General features: G+C 42.7%; 1 protein-coding gene across 2 annotated transcripts in view; it reads right to left on the bottom strand.

Annotated features, from left to right (window-relative positions):
- The window catches only part of GNB4 (G protein subunit beta 4), a 699,556-nt gene that overhangs the window by 341,960 nt on the left and 337,958 nt on the right, over positions 1–19,638 (bottom strand). The gene's annotated exons all lie outside the window — the stretch shown is intronic.

Here is a 19,638-nt window from a genome sequence, read left to right as displayed (position 1 = left end):
TTAAAAGTTTGAATTCCTGCGTTGCGGCGTGTCTGAGGTCACTGTCAGGAATAAAAAATAGGCTGACCAGTAGGCGAAACACAGACCAAAACACCAGGGCATTTTGAAGCGCTGGGAGGACGTGAACAAGCTATCCATCCTCATTTAAAAAGTACATTGGTTCAGGACAGCATATTGGTTCAAAGCACAGAAAATCACAAGCACATGAATGAACTTTGTTTTAGAAAAAGCACACACACTGTTAACTTCCCAGAGCTTCATTTGCTTGTTCTAAATCAACAACCCGTTTCTGTTTTGATTACGAACTGCCCGCAATGTTGCTGATTTGACAGCCGAAAACAATGGTCACTTATTTACACAGGTCAGTGCCCTGCCCAGCCCGGCCGCCCGCGATGTGAGCTCAGGAGCTACATGGTCACGCCGCCCGCCTGCAGCTCGGGCCGGCCAACATGATGCAGTTAAACACAGTGAGAGGTTGAGGGCTGGTCGTCACCAGTGCAGAGTCAAGCTGCCTTTGCCTGCGAAGAGAAGAGTGCCAAGACGAACTGTGAACACTGTTAGTGAACTCACAGGACCTGGTTTTGTTTTTCACTGCGTGGTAGGTACTGGGTGGGTAGAGGTCTGTGCAACTCGTTAAAAACAGCAGGCTGCTGCACACCACACCCCGGGGGCAGTGTGCATCTATTGATTTAATCACACTGCTTAACAAGCCCTGCCGGAAAAGCGTGCAGCGACCACAGTGGCAGGAGTTAGAAGAAATGCTTTCTTTCAGCAGATGTTTTGTGTAACCGGGTGTCGGCTTTGAGAGTGTAAGGTAAACTTTCCTGGGTTGTAAGTATCTGCGCGCAAAGAAAGAGCAGCTAAAATATTGACTACCGACATATTTATTTCTAATGTGTAGACAGTGAGCTTTCTTATGGTCTGCGCTACTGGCTCAACTGAAGGAGCAGCTTATATTAGCTTTTGTGTCTGGTGCGAAAATATTTACAGATTTTTCAGACACGCTTGCGACTTCATAATTTTGAGTTTAAAGTTGAAATTGAAACACGGAACATCGCCGCCGGCCTGCGACCAGGAAGTCAGGCAGGCCGGGCGGGACAACCGGAAACAGGAAGTAGGAGGGTGGGAGCCTACCCCGCCTCCCACGGAAGAGCCGCGGCTGTTTGGAGCACCGGAGCAGGCAGGAGCCTACCCCGCGCCCCGGTGCCGAAGGAGGGAGGAAGAGTCCCACTGCCAGGCCAGGCCCTGCAGCTGCCGATGAGGAGAGCCGCCGCACCAAGGAAGCCGGTGAGTGGGGCTTCGCCTTGTTGCTGAGCTGCGATGGCGGGGGGCTGTGTATGTGTGTGAGCGTGCGTGTGTGTATGTGTCTTGGAGTCTGTGTGTATGCGTGTGTGTGTGTGTGACTGTAGGGGGGGGGAAGGGGTGTGTGTGTAGGTGCGCGGGGGGGGTGTGCCTGTGTATGCGTGTGGCTGTGTATGCGTGTGGCTGTGCGCATGCGTGAATGTGGGTGCGCGTGCACGCAGTGAAATCCAGCCGAGGAGAAGCGCGTGGCACTTTCTTGTCCTTCATTCCCCCGAGTCAGCTAGCTATAGTTCTCCACCTGGACCGCATCCTTCGGATGCGTATTCCAGGCTCGACCTAAAAATGACCCTCTGTAATCCTGATTTCGGACCTGACCGTATGCCCACGTGTTGTCTCCTGTGTACATGTCGTTCCGGCTTTTGCACTGCTCTGATTCTTCGTATTGATTGCTACATTTTTACCTTGTTTCGCGGCGGGCCGAGAAGGTTGTAGGCCCGTACCTGTATTTGATTGCAAGACGAATAAAGGTTCACCAAAAAAATAAAAAATAATAATTAGTTGCATGATTCACAAGAGAAAGAAGCATCAGAAGGAAAAGAGGAGGATTTATACACTCAGAAAGGAATAAGAAAAGGAATACGAGTTAGAGGAAATGCGGAGGGCTCAGTTTGAAAGTGTTGAGCAAACAGCAGAAACAGGGGTTTAAGGAGACTAATACTGAAAGAACTCAAAATGTGACGTCTCTAAATTGGGTTCAAAATTTTCTAAATTTTGGGTGTTTGGTGATTTTGAAATCACCAGATGAGGGAGTTGATGGAGCGAGTTTCAGAATTAATTTTATTCTGGCTCGCAAAGTTAATTCCTTGTAACATGAACTAATATATTAATGTGTTATTGAATGTTTGTTATACTAAATTAATCTAGATTAAAAATTCATCATTGCATTACACGCAGGTTTATTGATAAATGTGCTCTTGTTGCATTTGCAAGTACGTTTTATAATACATAACTAATATTGTTTTGTTCGTCCTATTGTCTTTGTCAACACTAATGCGGCTAATTTATTGATGGCATGTGCTTAATTTATATGTGCTATTGTTTATGTTACGTTGTTATCTATGTTGTGTTTGTATTTCTTTTATCGTTTCAGATTTATAAAGAAATCTGCTGCTCATTATGAAGGATGGTAAAGTATAAATGTGCTGCTTTTTGTGTGCTTCTGCTAGGTGATTTTTACTAATGGGATAATATTAGTAATAGAGGTTAGGTAAAAGAATGACTCTTTTCTTGTATTAATTATTCTTTTGTGTTAGTTTGCATACTAGCCCGAGAGAAAGGCTTGAGGCCTAGTTTTGAAAATGTTGATTAGCCTGACTGAGAGCAGAGCCAAGCACAGCCGTGTTGAAGCTTTTCCACGAAAATTATTCTCTGAAATAAACTGAAGATTAAGCAAAGGCAATTCTGTGCGAACTGTGCTCTGAATGACTTTAATCAAGGCCAAGGAAATGACAAAGGACGGTTTGGCCGAGCTATGGAGGAAGTAGTGAAAGACTTTGGATACTGTAGCAAACTTTTGGAAGCCGGTGTCGCTTCATGTCAATGGACAATGACGTGTGTCATTTTCAATATTTGGAAGCGGTGGCCTCATGGTGGTCTGACAGACAACCACCATTAAGGGTGCTAGAAATTATTAAAGTATATCGTTTAGTTAGATTAGTGAGTAGAAAGTGTATAAAAACTCAGACCATTGAAGGGAGCGGGGCTGACTGTTCCTGAGGGCGAAGTGCTGTCCGATTTCCTTTAGACACGTAAGAATTCTAAATGCATTTTTATAGGTCTTTCTTTTCAGGTCAGAAAGCTTAACATAGGGAATTAGGTTGATGTTTATTTTAATTCATTAATTTTGTGCAATTTTGAAGTGCCAGACCTTTTGTGCCAATAAACTAATGGATAATACTGATTTATTAAAAATGTTTGAAATTAATAAATGAGCTAATAAAGATTTTGAAACTGAACCTTTTGAAACTTAAAAATAAAAGACTTAAAACGTCAAGCTGGTCTTGATTATTTTAGTCGTTACCATTAGTTGATTCATTGACCATAGTGGTCTAATTAAATGATTTCTTTGATTACCTATGAATAAAATGTTATACTGCAGTTGTATATAATGTACATATTTAGTTTTGATAGTGTGATTAATTAGGCCACATGATTCAGTTGTTCACTTTTCTGTCTCTGTTTAATGGGCCTTAGTTTTGATTAGTATGGTGAGTATCAGGTAGAGATTGGTGTTTATAGAGAGACAGAATTTATATAGTGACGCTGGATCAGGCTCAACCCGGCGAAATCCACACTGGTCCCCCTACACCCATCCCGGTGTGCTTCGACTGGCAAGCGACTATCCCGCTGCATAGGTAATCACTCAAGTACCTGGGGGTGTGGGTCACCCTTCTCCCAGAGCTCGAGTGGGCCCTGAACATCACCCCCTGGTCTCCAGGGCCAAGGCGTACCTTAGGAAATGGCAATCCTTCCCTCTCAACCCCCTTGGCAGCTCTTTTTAAAACGATGGTCCTCACCCGCTTCCTATTCATCTTACAAAACGTTACCGTTCCTCTCCCAGGTAGCTGGTTTCAGGAATTGGATGGGGTCCTTTCCCGATTTGGGGGGGGGGGGGGGGCGGCAGGCCGCGAATGTCCCTAGCACATTGCTGCATACCCTCCTACGACAGGGGCATGGGGGTGACCAACCTTTACCTCTACTGTGAGAAGTTGGCCTGATATATGATGCTCACTAGTTCTAGTGATCACCTTGTATCAGTCCAAACAACCCTTATGGTGATTTGTTGTAAGTCAACCTTATAGACCAGCTATCCTAATGGTAGCATGGACAAAGCAGTCTTAGGCTAAACTCTATTGGCAAGTGAAGCCAGCTGTTTTTCCACATATAACCCCTTGAATACCAAGTGAAAGGACACCACACAGGTAGTTATGAAAATAAACAAGTATTTATTAACTAACATACACCTCTGAACTCTTTATGAGGTCAGAGGGCTAAGCACATGACAAACTCTTAGGAAAAATACGTTCAAGTTGCACGATTTACAATGGTGCCCTAGGGGCACGACAAACCATATACTAGAAACAATGGAATGCGAGGAAAGAAAATACTGTAAGGAGATCCAGAGGCTGGAGGATCACTGGGACTACGCTACTAACTAGGTAAGTAAGGAGCAGGAGGCCCACGGGACTCACGTGCAGAGTGGAAACTCTCACGCGGGATGCGTACCAACGTCTATGGATGCTACAGTTTAAAGAGTTACGGATTCCGGACGAACCCGGCTGGATGGAGGAAAAACAACAGTGGACCTGAACACTAGGATAGTGAACACTGACTTCAGCACCTAGAAGCTTTAGTTACCTAACCCACAGGCTGCGGGTGAATAGGGCTGAAGTGGTGTCGGGTTTGCTGCGTTGATCCTGATGAAGCCTGAAACAAGTAGTTGCTGGCAGGCGGCCAGATGGAGGAGTCCGGTGGTTCCAAGGATAGGACTAGGAAGAAGAAGTCCTGAAAGGGAAGGGGACAGAGTCTCGGTCACTAGCCAGTGACGGTGCTGGAACCAGGAGGGAACCAGATGCTGTTGCCGCGATCAGGTGGAAGAGGGGACACTTCTCTCTGTAGCTGCGCGGACCAGGAGCTGTTCTCTATGACCAGGCTGGAGGCATGAGCTGTCCCACGTAGTCTGCTGCTGTTGGTGGTGTTGGATCGTCGATCTGGTCAACAGGCCTTGGCAAGTGCAAGCCACACGGTGGAACAAAGATGGCGTCTGGTGCGGACCAGGAGGGTCCGGGGTGCTCCTCTTTTACAAAGAAGCAAGGGCCAGTCTGGGGGACCAGACCAGCAGTGTTGAAATCTTCGGGTCGTCGTTTCAGAGGTCACTAGCCAGCCGGCAAGTGACCAGACAACAGGAAAAGCAGCAACCAGGCAAAAGGGCCCCACGCAGATCTCGTGGATGCTGGGGGGCTGGTCTTTGATGCAGGAGCTGCGTCGGTGTGGGGCTTCTCAGACCCCAGTGCACTCAGTCGTGGATCCCTCGGCGGTCATGCTGGAAGCACTGTGCAGGTTTCTTCAAGATGGCCGTCTCCAAGTTGCTCGTCGCACCCACGGGTCCCAGCTGTGCTGTGGATGTGGGTAGAGGTCAGAGGAGTCTGGAGGTCCGGGTCTCGTCGAGCTGGGTCGTCGGGTTCCAGGAAGGAAGGACTTGCAGCAAACCGCACAGGAGCTTGATGGTGCCTGCGTAGCAGGATGGTCACTCCCTGACCATAGGGGAGATTCTTCAGTCTTCTGATATTCAGGAGGGCGAAGGTCAAGAGTTCTTCGTGGAAGTTGTCAAGATTATTGGAATGGGACCAGCTCCTACCTTTATTCAGCTAAAGGGGGCTGCACTACGACTAGGTCCCTCCCCTGGGTGGGACCAGGAAGGGGGGTGGTTACACCCCCTATCCTTTGTCCGGTCGTGCGCCAGCTCTGGGGCTGGAGTGCCCCAGGAACTGGTTTAGACCGGAGTATGCACAGGGACACCTTGTGTGCCCCAGGCATGTCTCATTCCTTTCAGCCCTGTCCTACCTAATACACAAAATCCTGTCTGGGGTGGTGCTAGCACCTCCCAAGGCAGGAAACCCTTTGTCCAAGCCTCCCTCGCTGGAAGGACTCCCAGCAGCAGGAGGTCAGACTTGTGTCTGTGGTGGCAGCATCCATTTTGTGATGCTGAGGCTTGAGATAACTTTAACCGGGGTTCACAGTTACATACATGTCGTGTCCCTCTAGAAGGGTGGAATGCTACCCCCGTCGCCAGAATTGGCGAGGGGGTAGTATTCCAATTCGTATGACACCTTACTCGACATGTTTTGATAATGCTATGCCAAAGTTAGCATTTGACCGCGAGGTTATTAATGCACTTAAGAGTATATGTTATAGCGTTATCATGGAACAGCTATTAGGACTTGGTTCCGCAAGCTGCAAACGGGCTCAGCTCATGCCAGAGCACCATCTCACATAATTCCAAGCACTCTGCCTTCAGGATTGATAAGACCTGCCATAGGAGTGACTGATAGGTATATATGTGTCCATTTTAGGGTTAGATATAGGGATACTATATCTAAAGCAAAGGGTGATTACACCACCTTGCCCCAGCTGATTGATGAGCCAGTTGTGTCAGATTTGGGTGGCCAGCCAGGGGTGGCATAATACATGATGTAGCCCCTGGTAGGCCCTGGGTGCACCTATGCCCTGGGTACCTAAGGTACACTGTACAGGGGGGCTGATAAGGTGACTCCGTATCCAATTAGATATGTACCTAGAGTACATGGAATCCATTTTACAGAGAGAGCAGTGGGCCTGGGGTCCTGAATAGCAGGGCCTCTTTCAACTAAGTCGAAAAACCAGCAAAACACCAGGCAAAAAGTTGGGTGCAACCATAGTCAGATATCCACCTTCCTACATCTACTACATGGCCACACGGCTCATCGGGATCCATGACTGGTTCGCAGGCGGCTGGTCCGATCCGGCATATCGGGGGAACTCAGGTCTATGAACATCGCACAACTCCAAGCCTACCTGTATGGGCGCCCCGTGCCACAGGCTCCTTCCCCCGTCATCAGAAGGCATCTGTTCTTGGCATGTAGGGCTGCTGACATTCATATCTGTGCATAGATCGCCGCCTAGTGTTGGGTCCAGATGATTGCACATCGTTGTCCTGGAAGAGTCTTCGAAGTATCAGGAGATAGGTTGCTGCTCCCTCGGACTACAGTGCGCATGGGCATCCTCTCCAGCCCCAGATTGTTTTTCGCCATTGTGGCAGAGATGGAGTATAGTACAGTAAGAGATGTCCATGCAAAGAATGAATGCTGCAGCTGCGACAGGCACCGGGGAGGCGGGTGGGCGATATGAATGTCAGCAGCCCTACATGCCAAGAACAGATGCATACTGGTAAGTAGCATATTCCGTTTGAGGCATGTAGGCTGCTGAATTCATATCTGTGCATAGAATGTATAGCAGTATCTCCCTTAGCGGTGGCTACCTGTGTCAGCTGAAGCAGTCTGGAAAAGAGTTTGAGTTCAGCCTGTCCTACAGCAGCTTGCGGTTTTGAATGTACGTCTGCACAATAGTGTTTTGTAAATGTATGTGTGGTTGACCATGTGGCTGCTCTGCAAATTTCATGTAAAGGAATATTTCCTAGGAAATAAGGTGAGAAAGAGTTCTCCCTAGTAGGTTTAGGTCCCGAGGGGGGAGAGACAAATTATGCAGAGAATACTGAACCTCAGTAAGGACCTATATTTCTTTTTTACATTGAATCAATCTCAACATTTTTAGAGGATGCCAAAGAGAGAACTATAAAGTATTATTCAAAATAGATTTATTAATTTTCTTCACATTTTTATAAAAAGATTTTTAGACACATTTTATCAACTAAATCAGTCATTGTGTACTCAACCAAATTTTGCTCTAATTTACAAACATACTTTTCATGACATGGAAAACATTAAGTTAAAAATGCCCTCTAATAACAACTACACTGATCATACACACAGACATACTAACATACCAGTCATACTGTCATCTATTCTAAAACTGACTCATACAAAAGACTAATTTATACACAACAATAGACTAATACATTTGACAATTCTGAGGTGTGCTGTGCAGAATACACTAGAGACACAAGATGGTATAGTTCTGCTAGTTATGGTGGATTTAACTAGTTTGTATCCGTGACAGCTGATGTTAGGCCGACGTACGTTTCGGTGAGAGCCACCTTCCTCAGGGCCAGAGAACATAGACAATAATGTATTACACAGAGATTAAAAAGGGTATTCGAGGGCGTCATACAATTCTTCTGCAAAAAATAAGTGCATAGGAAAAAACATATAAATATCAATTTATCTATTGCATGTTTAGCAGTCTCAAGCAGTGGCATCATTAATTACACATATTTACATTTTTACAAATTACTAATGAGAGCTCATAGCTAGCACATACTCCTTAAGTGGAAGTGAGAGTTCAACAGATCAAGGTTTCAACAGTGGGAGAGGAAAGAAGACACAGGTCCTGGTTATTCCCTTTCAGTATTTAAGCACACAAAGAGTGATATAGTTAGGTGCATGCAGTGCTTATGGAGTATCTATTGAGAAGTGCTCGGTATTAGCAGCAAGGCGGATTAACATTACCAGTGGTGCGGTTTTGGTAGTCACTGAGAATGTATATTGGTACAGATCCTGGACAGTCTATGGTTTTAGACAAGAACTACAAAACAGAAAGGAAATGATGTAACCATCTGTTATGATGCAATAGCATAAAAGTAGATGACTATGAGGTTGCGCTATATTACCTATATTTATGTCGAAGGATTTACTGTGTTAGATAGACCAGTTTTTTCCAAGGGGCAAAGGGCTTCCGCATAGATAGCGTGTGTTCTGTGTGGACAAAAAGCATCTCTTATTTAATGATTGGCCAGGCATGTCACAGCAAGAAAATCTGTGCAGGATGTTTGCAATGATTACCTGGTTTTTATATAATTTCGTTTGATGGTATGTCTTCAACTTCCGCCTTTGAGTTATGTACTGGAAAAAATAATAAGATAGGCTTGTTTCGCTCCATTTCATTACATTTGGACATACCCTGAGTTAATTGAATTCTTTAAAACGGGGCTTTCTGATAGTAGTTCTAGAGGGCAGCTTCATACCCTATGTCTAATATAGCGCTACAGAGTTTAACAACGCATTGCAGACGCAATGGTAGTAACTTATGTTAATAAGGTTATGTTGCTGTGTGGCCAAAAAGCTGTTTTGATCTTTCCCTATTTATAAAGAAATAAGCATGGTGCTTGGCCAAACGGTATCTAAATGACAGGTTCACATTTTAACAGGGCTTGTTTTTACAATGACTGCGCCCCCGGAGGGGTGACAAAACAAAGTGCGTCCCGTAAAACTCCCGTTAAGGTCTTACCTTATATATTTGCTATTAGCTTGCCGCTGCGGTGGATTTTAGAGTTCATGGACCAAACTATGCCAAGCCCTAAAAAGTAATGATAAATTGCTGTGAGACGCTTGGCGCGATGTAGATGCTGCAAGCGTTTCCCTTAGTGGCACGATGCTGAAAATAGCACGATGTGAAAGTGAGTGTCGCGCCATGAAACCGGGCGGTTTTGCAAAGATCTCCGACTGCAGTGGTATTTAAGATTTTTTACAAGGGGCTAACTGACAAGTTATGTTAAAACCGGGCTGGGCAGATATCAAACTTAGGCATTAAGTGCTACGGCATTTTGTAGGTATTTTATCTGCAAAGTGGGGCGTATCTGCAGAGCAGATTCTTACCTGGTCTAGACTTGGCAGTTTGCGCGATCGGGGGTTCTTGTGACTGCTCCCAGGGAGAGAGGTGTTTGTGAATGTAAGGAATATTTATACTAGGGCACTTCACTGATTACACTCAGGTGGGGAAGCATAGACAGGGAAACAGGACTCCTGTTTTGCATTTTTTTGCAAGTGAGAAGGGCGGGCATAAAGATAGTAGAAGGACTGCTTCAGGGTTGTCTACACTGGGGCGGCCATATTGAAACTATTTTTCTTCATTTGCGTCCAAATTGATAAAAAGGACTATAATCCATGTAGAAAATTCGTCGTGTGCTGGTATTACACGGTTGGTTACGAAAATGCTCTGATTTATGAGGGATTGCAGCGTGGGAGCACCTGTAATTAGTCTATTTATCCAAAAGTGGGGATATTAAAAATCAAATTACAGAGACACTGGATTTATCAAAGAGTAACTATCCAAGAGATTTCCTCATTGTGCCCAAAGCGAACAGTGTTACATAGGTGGATCCAAAAAGTTTCACGTTTTTTACGAAAAACTATGGGGTCTTTGCCAGGCGGTGTGTGAACATGTTCTAAAATCTGCCACCGCAGATCTGTTTCTTTGTGGCCATATTGGACAAAGTGGGAAACCATTGGAGCATTTGTTTTTTGCGTTCTGATTGCAGATTTATGCTCCGAGAGTCTAATACGGAATTCTCTAGATGTTTCACCTATATACCCAATGTCACAAGGACATTTGATAAGGTATATGACATTTTTAGTTCTGCAATTTGTCATTTCTTTTAGTTTTCCATGTTTTTGTCCATAGGTCCATGTTTCACCAGGTATTATCTGGTCACAAGCGTGGCAGTTACCACATCTATGGTTACCAATGGGTAATGGATTACCATCAATGGTTTTCTGTTTGTTTGTCTCCTTGTTTTTACACCTACTATGTACCAGTTTGTCTCGCAAATTCTGATTTCTTCTAAAGGCCAGGATGGGTTTGCTCAGTTTCTCTTCCTGATCGTTGGTATTCAATATCTTCCAGTTGTTATGGATCACCTTCCTTATTTTGTTGTTAATAGTGGAGTGGTTCAGGACACACACAAGTTTTTGTTCGTTGGATTTCGAGGTTGGATTTAGGAGGACATCTCTATTATAGTATTTTGCTCTTTTCATAGCATTACGGATAAGACGTTTGGGATATCCTCTCACCAGCAAGCGTTCTGCTAATTGGTTGGCATGTGTCGTGAAGTCCTTCATGGACGTGCAGTTCCTTTTTATTCGTAGGAATTCACCAAACGGTATGGAGTCCTTTTGACAGTTAGGATGGTAGCTGCCATGTTCCAAGATGGTATTTTTGGCTGTGGGTTTCCGATATAGTTCGACTGCCAGTTCTCCGTTTGCATGTCTTATCCATATGTCTAGGAATTCCACTTTATCTGATGAGTAGTTTTGAGTAAATCTCAGATTTATGTCCGCCAGGTTGAGCCATTCTATGAATTCCTTTAACAGTTCTTCCGTTCCTGACCAAATAAAAAACACGTCGTCAATGAATCTGTGCCATCTAGATATGTTCTCATAAAAGGGCGCAATTTCATTGTAGATATTCTTGCGTTCAAATTCTCCCATATATATATTGGCTATGCTGGGGGCACAAGAGGCCCCCATACTGACTCCTTTTATTTGATGGTATACTTCATTGCCAAATTCAAAGTAGTTATTTTGTAGAACTATTCTCAAACAGTCTAGAATAAAAGTGTCAGGTCTGGAACCTGGTGTTCTTGCCAGTAATGCAGCCACTGATTCTATTGCTTTGTCTTGTGGGATATTAGTATATAGCGATTCTATATCGCATGTCACAAGCAGTTGGGAAGCACTGTTAAATGGAGAATGTTCAAGGACTTTGATCATGTGCCCCGTGTCCTTGATGTAGGAGGCATAAGTAGTGGTAAGAGGGCACAGGAAGGAGTCTAAGTATTTTGAGATGGGTTCCGTGCTGGAATTTATAGAAGCCACTATCGGTCTTAGGGGTGGATTTGTTGTGTTCTTGTGTGTTTTGGGAACTCCGTAGATGGCAGGTACCACTGGATGTAAATTAATGAGGTAGTCCATTTCTTTCTGGCAGATATGTCCATCCACAAAGGCTTTGGACACCATAGTCTTTATCTCTTCTGACAGGTTGGTAAGTGATCGTCTATTTGCTCTTCTGTAATGTTCTTCCACTCCTAACATCTGGTTGATTTTGTCAGCATATTGATTAGTGTTCATGACTACTATCCCTCCTGCTTTATCACAAGGTTTTATTGTGATGTCATGATTTTCTTGTAAATTCTTCAAGGCTAGTCTCTCCTCTTTTGCTAGATTAGTAGGAGGCATGGGGATATATTTCAAAATTCTCTCTATTTCATTCAGAACACTCTTTTCAAAAATTGCGACTTCTGGTCCAAGCATGTCCAGCGTTGGAGTGAAAGTAGACGGAGGGTGGCAGCCTGATAAGTTCTCCTCTTCTTCACCTGCATCTCTGTTGGCAAAACATTTTTTTAATCTGATCTTTCTGAAAAAGGAGAAGATGTCTTGATGGATTTGGAATCTGTTCGCCCCAGTACTTGGTACATATGACAATCCTTTGCTTAGAACTTTTACTTCTTCTGATGATAAGATGTCAGAAGAGAGATTAAATATTGGTATAGATGTTTTGTCATGTTTTTTTATTGTTTCCAATATTGTTGTCGTCTTGTTTGGACATATGGCTGTGGATGTGGAGGGTTCGGTTGTTGGTATGGCATCGGTTGTTGGTATTGATTCTGATTCGTTGTTGGGTAGCGAGGTCTGCCTCGCCCCCTGCCCCTCGATAAAAAAGGATGTCTAGGGCCACGATTCGGTCTTCCTGAAAATTGGCCCCTTTGGTTATGATTAGCAAAGCCATAGTCATAATCCTCTTCTGTTGCTATTCCTTCCTGTTCTGAGTCTGAGGAGTTGGTGTTAGAGAAGGTTTGAAATCTGACCTTTTTGTTAAATCTGGGGTTGTGGTAGGTCTGATCATAAGATCTGCTTCCTTCAGCTAGATCTTCTTGTTGTTGTGTATAGAAATCTTGTTTTAGATAAGGGTAAATTTTCTCTTGAGCGAACCAGCGGACATCTTTCCTTAACTTATCCATTTTCTTTTTTATTAAATAGGTGTCAAATTCTTCTATCTCTTCATTTATTTCCTGAAGAGTTTTTTTTGCATCTTCTAAGGATGGATTCGCTTTTAATTTCTCTTCTAGCTCATGGATTTCCTTCTGTAGTGCTTCTAGCATGTCTTTCACAGTGTTTATAATGAGGAGCATCCAGTCGCGTGAGCAACGATTCGCTATGAGGGACCAACGCTCTAAGAAGCTGCGAACCTCTACAAATAGGGCTGGCATGTTCCTAACTCTAAGCCCTATGGGGATTGCTCCTGCCTTTAAATATTCTCCCATGAAAAAGGCATGTGACTCCATTCTTTTTGCTTTCTTTTTTAAGTTTAACAGTTTTAGCCAATCTGTGTTGGTTGTAGGTGTGCTGATGTTATTGGTCTTATTACCACCTGTAATTTGGTCCATCATAGTTAAAAAATCCTCATCGGAGAAACCAAATGTTTTTAGGTTATCCATGTTAGGATATGGGGAAGAAGAAAGGTATAGTTGACAACTATACCTTTCTTCTTCCTCATATCCTTCACTCTCCCACAGTTATCATCTCTTCAAAGTAATAGTGCAAATTACATCTCTAGCACTCCCTCCACTCTTCATTTAAGTAACATGGATAACCTAAAAACATTTGGTTTCTCCGATGAGGATTTTTTAACTATGATGGACCAAATTACAGGTGGTAATAAGACCAATAACATCAGCACACCTACAACCAACACAGATTGGCTAAAACTGTTAAACTTAAAAAAGAAAGCAAAAAGAATGGAGTCACATGCCTTTTTCATGGGAGAATATTTAAAGGCAGGAGCAATCCCCATAGGGCTTAGAGTTAGGAACATGCCAGCCCTATTTGTAGAGGTTCGCAGCTTCTTAGAGCGTTGGTCCCTCATAGCGAATCGTTGCTCACGCGACTGGATGCTCCTCATTATAAACACTGTGAAAGACATGCTAGAAGCACTACAGAAGGAAATCCATGAGCTAGAAGAGAAATTAAAAGCAAATCCATCCTTAGAAGATGCAAAAAAAACTCTTCAGGAAATAAATGAAGAGATAGAAGAATTTGACACCTATTTAATAAAAAAGAAAATGGATAAGTTAAGGAAAGATGTCCGCTGGTTCGCTCAAGAGAAAATTTACCCTTATCTAAAACAAGATTTCTATACACAACAACAAGAAGATCTAGCTGAAGGAAGCAGATCTTATGATCAGACCTACCACAACCCCAGATTTAACAAAAAGGTCAGATTTCAAACCTTCTCTAACACCAACTCCTCAGACTCAGAACAGGAAGGAATAGCAACAGAAGAGGATTATGACTATGGCTTTGCTAATCATAACCAAAGGGGCCAATTTTCAGGAAGACCGAATCGTGGCCCTAGACATCCTTTTTTATCGAGGGGCAGGGGGCGAGGCAGACCTCGCTACCCAACAACGAATCAGAATCAATACCAACAACCGATGCCATACCAACAACCGAACCCTCCACATCCACAGCCATATGTCCAAACAAGACGACAACAATATTGGAAACAATAAAAAAACATGACAAAACATCTATACCAATATTTAATCTCTCTTCTGACATCTTATCATCAGAAGAAGTAAAAGTTCTAAGCAAAGGATTGTCATATGTACCAAGTACTGGGGCGAACAGATTCCAAATCCATCAAGACATCTTCTCCTTTTTCAGAAAGATCAGATTAAAAAAATGTTTTGCCAACAGAGATGCAGGTGAAGAAGAGGAGAACTTATCAGGCTGCCACCCTCCGTCTACTTTCACTCCAACGCTGGACATGCTTGGACCAGAAGTCGCAATTTTTGAAAAGAGTGTTCTGAATGAAATAGAGAGAATTTTGAAATATATCCCCATGCCTCCTACTAATCTAGCAAAAGAGGAGAGACTAGCCTTGAAGAATTTACAAGAAAATCATGACATCACAATAAAACCTTGTGATAAAGCAGGAGGGATAGTAGTCATGAACACTAATCAATATGCTGACAAAATCAACCAGATGTTAGGAGTGGAAGAACATTACAGAAGAGCAAATAGACGATCACTTACCAACCTGTCAGAAGAGATAAAGACTATGGTGTCCAAAGCCTTTGTGGATGGACATATCTGCCAGAAAGAAATGGACTACCTCATTAATTTACATCCAGTGGTACCTGCCATCTACGGAGTTCCCAAAACACACAAGAACACAACAAATCCACCCCTAAGACCGATAGTGGCTTCTATAAATTCCAGCACGGAACCCATCTCAAAATACTTAGACTCCTTCCTGTGCCCTCTTACCACTACTTATGCCTCCTACATCAAGGACACGGGGCACATGATCAAAGTCCTTGAACATTCTCCATTTAACAGTGCTTCCCAACTGCTTGTGACATGCGATATAGAATCGCTATATACTAATATCCCACAAGACAAAGCAATAGAATCAGTGGCAGCATTACTGGCAAGAACACCAGGTTCCAGACCTGACACTTTTATTCTAGACTGTTTGAGAATAGTTCTACAAAATAACTACTTTGAATTTGGCAATGAAGTATACCATCAAATAAAAGGAGTCAGTATGGGGGCCTCTTGTGCCCCCAGCATAGCCAATATATATATGGGAGAATTTGAACGCAAGAATATCTACAATGAAATTGCGCCCTTTTATGAGAACATATCTAGATGGCACAGATTCATTGACGACGTGTTTTTTATTTGGTCAGGAACGGAAGAACTGTTAAAGGAATTCATAGAATGGCTCAACCTGGCGGACATAAATCTGAGATTTACTCAAAACTACTCATCAGATAAAGTGGAATTCCTAGACATATGGATAAGACATGCAAACGGAGAACTGGCAGTCGAACTATATCGGAAACCCACAGCCAAAAATACCATCTTGGAACATGGCAGCTACCATCCTAACTGTCAAAAGGACTCCATACCGTTTGGTGAATTCCTACGAATAAAAAGGAACTGCACGTCCATGAAGGACTTCACGACACATGCCAACCAATTAGCAGAACGCTTGCTGGTGAGAGGATATCCCAAACGTCTTATCCGTAATGCTATGAAAAGAGCAAAATACTATAATAGAGATGTCCTCCTAAATCCAACCTCGAAATCCAACGAACAAAAACTTGTGTGTGTCCTGAACCACTCCACTATTAACAACAAAATAAGGAAGGTGATCCATAACAACTGGAAGATATTGAATACCAACGATCAGGAAGAGAAACTGAGCAAACCCATCCTGGCCTTTAGAAGAAATCAGAATTTGCGAGACAAACTGGTACATAGTAGGTGTAAAAACAAGGAGACAAACAAACAGAAAACCATTGATGGTAATCCATTACCCATTGGTAACCATAGATGTGGTAACTGCCACGCTTGTGACCAGATAATACCTGGTGAAACATGGACCTATGGACAAAAACATGGAAAACTAAAAGAAATGACAAATTGCAGAACTAAAAATGTCATATACCTTATCAAATGTCCTTGTGACATTGGGTATATAGGTGAAACATCTAGAGAATTCCGTATTAGACTCTCGGAGCATAAATCTGCAATCAGAACGCAAAAAACAAATGCTCCAATGGTTTCCCACTTTGTCCAATATGGCCACAAAGAAACAGATCTGCGGTGGCAGATTTTAGAACATGTTCACACACCGCCTGGCAAAGACCCCATAGTTTTTCGTAAAAAACGTGAAACTTTTTGGATCCACCTATGTAACACTGTTCGCTTTGGGCACAATGAGGAAATCTCTTGGATAGTTACTCTTTGATAAATCCAGTGTCTCTGTAATTTGATTTTTAATATCCCCACTTTTGGATAAATAGACTAATTACAGGTGCTCCCACGCTGCAATCCCTCATAAATCAGAGCATTTTCGTAACCAACCGTGTAATACCAGCACACGACGAATTTTCTACATGGATTATAGTCCTTTTTATCAATTTGGACGCAAATGAAGAAAAATAGTTTCAATATGGCCGCCCCAGTGTAGACAACCCTGAAGCAGTCCTTCTACTATCTTTATGCCCGCCCTTCTCACTTGCAAAAAAATGCAAAACAGGAGTCCTGTTTCCCTGTCTATGCTTCCCCACCTGAGTGTAATCAGTGAAGTGCCCTAGTATAAATATTCCTTACATTCACAAACACCTCTCTCCCTGGGAGCAGTCACAAGAACCCCCGATCGCGCAAACTGCCAAGTCTAGACCAGGTAAGAATCTGCTCTGCAGATACGCCCCACTTTGCAGATAAAATACCTACAAAATGCCGTAGCACTTAATGCCTAAGTTTGATATCTGCCCAGCCCGGTTTTAACATAACTTGTCAGTTAGCCCCTTGTAAAAAATCTTAAATACCACTGCAGTCGGAGATCTTTGCAAAACCGCCCGGTTTCATGGCGCGACACTCACTTTCACATCGTGCTATTTTCAGCATCGTGCCACTAAGGGAAACGCTTGCAGCATCTACATCGCGCCAAGCGTCTCACAGCAATTTATCATTACTTTTTAGGGCTTGGCATAGTTTGGTCCATGAACTCTAAAATCCACCGCAGCGGCAAGCTAATAGCAAATATATAAGGTAAGACCTTAACGGGAGTTTTACGGGACGCACTTTGTTTTGTCACCCCTCCGGGGGCGCAGTCATTGTAAAAACAAGCCCTGTTAAAATGTGAACCTGTCATTTAGATACCGTTTGGCCAAGCACCATGCTTATTTCTTTATAAATAGGGAAAGATCAAAACAGCTTTTTGGCCACACAGCAACATAACCTTATTAACATAAGTTACTACCATTGCGTCTGCAATGCGTTGTTAAACTCTGTAGCGCTATATTAGACATAGGGTATGAAGCTGCCCTCTAGAACTACTATCAGAAAGCCCCGTTTTAAAGAATTCAATTAACTCAGGGTATGTCCAAATGTAATGAAATGGAGCGAAACAAGCCTATCTTATTATTTTTTCCAGTACATAACTCAAAGGCGGAAGTTGAAGACATACCATCAAACGAAATTATATAAAAACCAGGTAATCATTGCAAACATCCTGCACAGATTTTCTTGCTGTGACATGCCTGGCCAATCATTAAATAAGAGATGCTTTTTGTCCACACAGAACACACGCTATCTATGCGGAAGCCCTTCGCCCCTTGGAAAAAACTGGTCTATCTAACACAGTAAATCCTTCGACATAAATATAGGTAATATAGCGCAACCTCATAGTCATCTACTTTTATGCTATTGCATCATAACAGATGGTTACATCATTTCCTTTCTGTTTTGTAGTTCTTGTCTAAAACCATAGACTGTCCAGGATCTGTACCAATATACATTCTCAGTGACTACCAAAACCGCACCACTGGTAATGTTAATCCGCCTTGCTGCTAATACCGAGCACTTCTCAATAGATACTCCATAAACACTGCATGCACCTAACTATATCACTCTTTGTGTGCTTAAATACTGAAAGGGAATAACCAGGACCTGTGTCTTCTTTCCTCTCCCACTGTTGAAACCTTGATCTGTTGAACTCTCACTTCCACTTAAGGAGTATGTGCTAGCTATGAGCTCTCATTAGTAATTTGTAAAAATGTAAATATGTGTAATTAATGATGCCACTGCTTGAGACTGCTAAACATGCAATAGATAAATTGATATTTATATGTTTTTTCCTATGCACTTATTTTTTGCAGAAGAATTGTATGACGCCCTCGAATACCCTTTTTAATCTCTGTGTAATACATTATTGTCTATGTTCTCTGGCCCTGAGGAAGGTGGCTCTCACCGAAACGTACGTCGGCCTAACATCAGCTGTCACGGATACAAACTAGTTAAATCCACCATAACTAGCAGAACTATACCATCTTGTGTCTCTAGTGTATTCTGCACAGCACACCTCAGAATTGTCAAATGTATTAGTCTATTGTTGTGTATAAATTAGTCTTTTGTATGAGTCAGTTTTAGAATAGATGACAGTATGACTGGTATGTTAGTATGTCTGTGTGTATGATCAGTGTAGTTGTTATTAGAGGGCATTTTTAACTTAATGTTTTCCATGTCATGAAAAGTATGTTTGTAAATTAGAGCAAAATTTGGTTGAGTACACAATGACTGATTTAGTTGATAAAATGTGTCTAAAAATCTTTTTATAAAAATGTGAAGAAAATTAATAAATCTATTTTGAATAATACTTTATAGTTCTCTCTTTGGCATCCTCTAAAAATGTTGAGATTGATTCAATGTAAAAAAGAAATATAGGTCCTTACTGAGGTTCAGTATTCTCTGCATAAAATATTTCCTAGGAAAGCCATGGATGCCCCTAGCTTGCGTGTGTGATGCGCTCTAGGGGGGACTGTTAAGGTGCGTTTTGCCTTTATATAACATATTTGTATGCACTTAACTATCCATCTGGCTATACCGGATAGGGTTACCCTTGTGTTGTGGTGAGAAGGCAACAAACAATTGTTTTGTCTTTCGAAATGTTTTGGTTCTGTCTATGTAATATAGCAGAGCTCTTTTGGCATCAAGGGTATGCAAGGCCCTTTCAGCTACTGTTTGTGGGTTCTGAAAGAACACTGGCAGTTCTATAGTTTGATTTATATGAAAATGGGATACCACCTTTAGCATGAACTTAGGGTTTGTTCTAAGAACTACTCTATTTGCATGTACCTGAATGAATGGCTCTTAAATAGTTAGGGCTTGCAGCTCACTAACTCTTCGAAGCGAAGTAATGGCAATAAGGAAAGCCACCTTCCAAGTAAGAAATTGTAGTTCGCCTGAGTGCAGTGGCTCAAAGGGTGGT

The sequence above is a fragment of the Lissotriton vulgaris genome, chromosome 11, assembly GCF_964263255.1.
Source record: "Lissotriton vulgaris chromosome 11, aLisVul1.2, whole genome shotgun sequence".
In the NCBI taxonomy this organism is placed as follows: Eukaryota; Metazoa; Chordata; class Amphibia; order Caudata; family Salamandridae; genus Lissotriton; species Lissotriton vulgaris.
This window is presented reverse-complemented; position numbering and strand designations above follow the sequence as displayed.